At 48.4% G+C, this 6000-nt stretch overlaps 1 long non-coding RNA gene across 1 annotated transcript; it reads right to left on the bottom strand.

Annotated features, from left to right (window-relative positions):
- Positions 1 to 1046: 1046 nt before the first annotated feature.
- LOC142056268 (uncharacterized) lies at positions 1047 to 4377 on the bottom strand. The gene is made up of 3 exons (XR_012660281.1): positions 4239 to 4377; positions 4025 to 4070; positions 1047 to 1862 (listed from the first exon to the last, which is right to left on the bottom strand). It is a non-coding gene; the product is annotated as an uncharacterized LOC142056268 (long non-coding RNA).
- Positions 4378 to 6000: the final 1623 nt, after the last annotated feature.

Raw genomic sequence — 6000 nt, forward strand, 5'->3', positions numbered from 1 at the left:
TCACAGACACAAAAAGGAGGGTGCCACAGGCCTGAAAAAGGATGCCCACTGCACTTAACTGGTGCATCTCTATATATACAAGACATATAGCATAGGTCTAGTTTCTAAATCAGGAGCTACAGTTCATGCGGGTTTACTGTATGAGGAAAAAGAAGTGGGTGTGGGATGATGCAGCACTAGCCTCCTGTCAAGGGAAATATTCCCCTGCCTTCAAAGGGTCCTGGTTTGGGGCCCTGGTCCACAGCCACTGCAGAGGCCATGGAAATAAGCTCCTTTTTGAGCTGGGAAATGCTGTCTTGCTTTTCTGCTTAAGGGGAGGGAAGAGAGGAACTCGCCTGATGCTCTGCTCTGCTGCGGGTTTTGTGGTACCAGATTTAATAAAGGGATGTGTGGGAGGGAGCACAGAAGGGAAAGAGAAAGGAGAAAAGCGGGTGGGGGAAGCAGGCAACTGCACTGCAAACAGAGAGCATTGGTCTGCAGCAGGTGCTGCCAGGGATGAGCTGGGGGAGGCAGAAGGATAGCCAGGTCCCAGTTCTCCTCTGCTCTGTCCTCTCCTCCTGGGAGCAAGATGCAGTGCTGACCCCAAGGAGCCCGGCCTGGGGACTGCCAGGCAGAGCAGAGGCAAAGCCCAGCTGTTCCTCACTTAACATGTGGCCACTGGCCCCTGCCGGCCCCCGCTGTGCTGGATGCTAGCATGTTGTGCCTGCGGGATGTCCCCCAGGTGCTGCCAGCATGGCTCTAGAAAGATACTGAGGCTCACACCCAGGAGGGGACAGGGAAACACGACCCTAGGCAAAATCCTTCACGCCTTTGCCTGTGAGTCATGGTGCAAATGCAATTCTTGGAAACCAAAGCCTGGCCTCCACTACGGGCTAGCTGTCCCATTTGCTCCCTCAGCGGCAGCCCCTGGGTCTCAGGCTCACCAGCGTGGCCTCAGGCTCCTGGGGAGTGGGGTGGGTGCAGGACTTCATGTAATGCAACAAGTGAGCTGGATAATCACTGTAGGAAAAAAGCAAGGATGCACACCAACAAAGGCAGCCCTGGGACACAATTTTATTGCTAGCAAAACGCTGTGGAACTTCGTTTAGTGAGTGCACTTCCCGTGAAATGCAATTGCTCCCACTGTGGTTTTTAAACCAATGCCACCCTGAAAATGAAGGCAGTTTCCATTAAATTGAATTACTTTCCCTGAAACTGGCATGGCAACGGTAAGGCTGATAAGGAATTGTAGCTATTAAGTGAAGGCATTATTTATATTTTCTATTAAATCACTGTCATTTCTATTACAAATGACATCATGCATGCATGTCATGCTGATTTACAGTAATAAAGCCACAATCATGATCATTTGTTGCAATGCATAAACAGAGCATGAAATACATATGGCACAAATGCACAAGAAACAGCACATCAAGCCCAGATCAATATTTGGATCTAACTTAGTAGTAGTAGATCAGTTGGTGCAACACTAATGATGCTTTTTCAACAACGTTCATATGCCCATCGTCAGTGTAACCCTGAAGGCTATTTGTCTCCTCCACCCCAACTTTACAGTGCCGTTCAGAAGTGATGAGCCAGGAAGCAGAAGGAGGAGCAGCAGCACATCACTGCCATAGATCTGACTGTGGAGATACAGTGCAAAGTAAATATAATGTCCAATGAATGATTCAAATGCCTGAAGACTAGGCACCCGGCAAGGAGAAAGCAGGGTTCCTAAGTGCAGAAGAAGGCACAGTTGGGCAAGCATCAGTGTTGCAGTGGTCATTCAGGGAAGGTTTCTGCTCTTGAGGACATTTTCCAGAAGTTGCTCAGCTTCTTGGAGTCCATGGGCTGCTGCCACATTGAGGAGTTTCTCCAATTCCCTGAAGGACATGAAACATTCATCGAGAAAATCCAGGAGGAGGTTTGATTCATTCTTAGCTAAATTATATTTACCCAGGCTTTTATGAAAGGACCACAGCTACTGGATCTGAAAGCATCTATAAAGTTAGCTCTCCACTACTGAGAAAACTATCTGCTTTTCTCTGTGGTCTGAGCATGAATGTTTTGGGTTTGGTGATTTTCTTGTCTTAGTTGAATTGAAGCAGAGATGGATTTGGAGCTCTTGAAATACATATTCCTTTTACCACTCAATATGTGAGTCTGTGTGATCATGCAACATGCAGTGGAGGTTGAAATGAAACATGCTAGCTTCAACTCACAGGGTTTGCCCAAAGATTGCTTTTTTAATTTCAGTTAGCTTAAGGCTGCTCTCTCCAATCTCAAGTTCAATTTTCATACTTGGAGTACAACAAACAACTTGGGAGTAAAACAAAACAACACAAAAGAAAAAGTAAAAAGGAGTGGGTTTAACTGTGATGGGATCTCATCAGTTGTTTTAGCTTCACTTAGCCCAGACAAGACACCACAGTGAATGTACAAAGCACAAGGCAAGTTTTCTTTGGCTGTGGGCCTTGCTGGGAATGCTGGTGTGCAGTGCGCGCAGGCACGTCGGGGAGAGAAACGTGTCCCGGATGGTTTCAACCCAACCTCTGGGCGGTCAACAGGAAACTTCTCACTGACCTCACTGGAGAGGAAGGGGAGTGAAAAGGGGGCTCCCCCTGAAAGACAGACAGCTCTTTCTTGCAGAAAACTTGCATCCAACTTCAGTAGCTCTTTCTATACCAGTATGGGTCTTGTCCCTTGCCTTGACTGGGAAATCACCAATGGAAATGCATATGCAATCAGACCACAGGCATTTTAGGTACTGTGTCACTTAATTTTTAAAAACTTGTTGGGCTAATGGGATTCTTAAGTTTTCTTGCCACAGGTAGGGCTGCATTACTGACAATACAAGGAGAGGGCACTAGAAATGCTGGAGTAGCTGCACGCATGGCATATCTACAGCACTGGGCTCCCTCCCTCTGAAGGAGGAGCTGGGAATGCAGCTGTAAGGGAAAGGAAGAGGAATAGCTCAGGTTACCCTTCTTTGAGTGCCACAGTCATGTTTCTGAGTGCCCCCACTGCCAGGTTGAAGGAGGAGTGGGGATGGCCCTGCCCTGCAGCCTGCCTACAGGGGGGAAAAGAGAAGCAAAAAAAGTGGTAAGAGAAAGTACAGAGAAGAAAACCTGAGTTTGACTGTTTTAAAGTGAGGTAAAAGCAAAGAAGGAAAAAGATACGTATAAATCAGTGTCCTGAAACATGACCCCTTTAAAATTTTCAGGCTCTGATTTGGGAACCATCTTTATTCAGAAAGGTGCTAAGGCTTCAGCATTTCTCTAAGTATGGATGTCCTTAAAGATGCCTTCTTGGTTCACAACCACTGCTGTCACAGGCACAGTTATTTCAGCTCTAAAAATCCTGCAGCTTGATGCTGTTCTATGCCTTGAGCAAACACACCCAATGTGTCCCTGCCCTCCACCCACTTTTTGGGTGGCACAGTAACTTTCCTTGTCCCTCATCCTTCCCGTTTCTCAGCAGGAGCGGGAGGGTTTCGGGGGATACAACCCCAGCTCCCACTGTGGGTGTAACCATGGCGGGTACCGCAGCAAATGTGCATGCCAGGCACAGCTGCCTCACTTACGTGGCAGAAACGTCTTGCGAGCATGTGCCAAGAGCAATAAATTAATACACTGACATAACTTGATTTTCCATTGCCTCAGCAGCTCCTGACCCTCTCCCCTCCTGTACCTGTGCATTCTTCCCGCTGCCCACCTGCAGCTTGAATGTCTCCAAAAGGCTGTACAGCAGCACTGGCATCCCTCTGCACTCTCACTGTTGAGATACTTGCCTCCCACTGATTTAAAAAATAGCAATAGCAGGTGGGGAAAGCGGAGCAAAGCATCTGACCAACAGCAAGAAGTTGGGAACTTCTGGTCTCCCTGCTGCTGCCCTGTGCACCTCCCTCCCACTGGCGCAGGATGGCTCAGCACAGCTCTCCCCACGAAGCACTGCTGGCTGTTTTTCTTCCTCCCATGCCACAGTAGCCCTTCCCCAGGAGAGGGGAAGTTGCCATGGCAAGAGTTTGGGTTTTTTTGCACCTCACCTGAACCAGTGCATGGCCATGTCTTCATTTTTTTCCACTCCAGCTCCTGGGTGTGAGACAAGGTAGCAAAATAGAAGTTAGGACATAAAATATGGTGACCAAAATCCATCAGTGTGGTGGTTCACCACATAGTGTAGAGCCACGTTTTTGTGTTTCTGGCTTATACCTGTACACACTCTGGCAGCAAGTTAACCACAGCTTGGAGAAATATTACCTTGCAAATACCTTTGTCCCACGATGTGCTGGGCATCTGCATACCCCAGGTGAGCATATACGTGAGCCACATGGAAATGGAAGTCCTTGTAGCACAGTGGGATGTACAGCAGGAGGAGGCCAGCGGTGATTGCAGCTGCTGCCTGTAAAGGAGAGGAGCAGTCATTATTCAAGAAGAAAAACAAGCTGAGGACCAGCTACGGGAAATATTTCATCTGAGCTCTGAAGCTTCCCAAAGCTATTCCCAAAAGTGAAACAGGAGGAAGAAAAATAAAAATCATAAGGCAGCATCAGGCTTTTATGAGCAGTTCCTCAAGGGGGTTTGCCAGAACAAGCCTCATTCCCCAGGCAGCCTGGTCTTCGGCCCACCGCTGCCCACTGCCATATAGCCATGAACGCTCCCTTTGTGAATGTCCCCAGTTCATACATCCTTTCACCCAATGTTACAGTGAGGACACATCGCCAACGTCCACACCTGACAGGAGAATAACCATGGGTCTGAAATCCTTCTTGCATTCAAGGTATAAATCAGTGAAAAGCCTCATGTACTGCACCAGCAGGAAAAAAGATGAGCGACTAGAATTGGGCTGTTTACTTTTTGATGCCAAATTGGATTTTCTTTGTTCAGCGTGCTAGCTATTAGCTTCCAGTGAGAGGAGCTGGCAACTTAAGCAATCACATCTTGGCAGAGTCAGAGATCCCTGGCTGGTGAAAGAGCAGCAGGGTTAGGAAAGGCTGTAGGAGCCCCACACGGAGCCTCCCGCCCGCACGATTTACCAGAAGCCCTTTGCTTCCCCACAGGGGAAAGCAACGTGTCTTGCCAATGGCACCAGCACTGCAGAAGGTAAAAACCCTTCCCTACTACATGGGGAGATGGAGGCCAGGTACGGTCCTGGATAGAAGATGTGGGTCTTTGAAAAAAACAATGGAAGCAAGCGCTGGTCAGGTTTCTCAGTGCAACCCTGTGCTGAGAGAAACCGTGCTGATGGTGCATGATCCAGAGGAGACTAATACCTTGTCCTTCAGCTCTGCAGCTTCAGTGCAAGAAATGCTGGACTCTTGGGTCTGGTTTTCCTGGGGCCATGACAAAGCACCTGCAGGCTCCCTGCATGCCACTGTCCCTCTTGCGAACACAGGAATAAAGCAGATACGAACAGTCCCATTTCAATGGCCAAGTCAGAAACAGGTCCTAGGGCTCGTCTGGGTGACCCCAGCTGCCACAGAACAAGCACGCTTCTTTACCTGTGCATAATTTATTACTACAGGTACTTGTGAATAGTGACTGCAGTGTGTATGTGAGTTTGTCACCATGCTGTGCTCAGAATGAGCCAAGGGGACAAGAAGCAGCTGGAAAGGATGACAAGATGCAAGAGCTTTAACACCTATGGGCTCCTCTAGCCACCACAGATGGTTTGATGTGACTGATACAGATGGGTGCAAAAACCAACTCCCCCTCATTTTGGGGGGTATGGCACACGAGGTACATGCAGACCATTGCAAAACAAATGACACATTTAGGTCCTGATCTGCTTCTCAGCTGTCTGGAGAGCTTGAGGGCAGATGTGGTATGGGGTCCAGCATTTCCTTGCCATTTTGAAGGGGCTCCTGTGCTCCCACATACCATGATCAGTTGCTGAGACTGCTAGAGGAAGTAGGCTGCCAAGAGCTTGTTATCTCCTAATTGGAACCCAAGTCCCGGTTCAGACCCATCCCTAATTGGGATTAGTGAATGCTGAGGATTAAATGAGCCTAGTTAGCTAATT

This window comes from Phalacrocorax aristotelis, chromosome 4 (assembly GCF_949628215.1).
Source record: "Phalacrocorax aristotelis chromosome 4, bGulAri2.1, whole genome shotgun sequence".
Taxonomy (NCBI): Eukaryota; Metazoa; Chordata; class Aves; order Suliformes; family Phalacrocoracidae; genus Phalacrocorax; species Phalacrocorax aristotelis.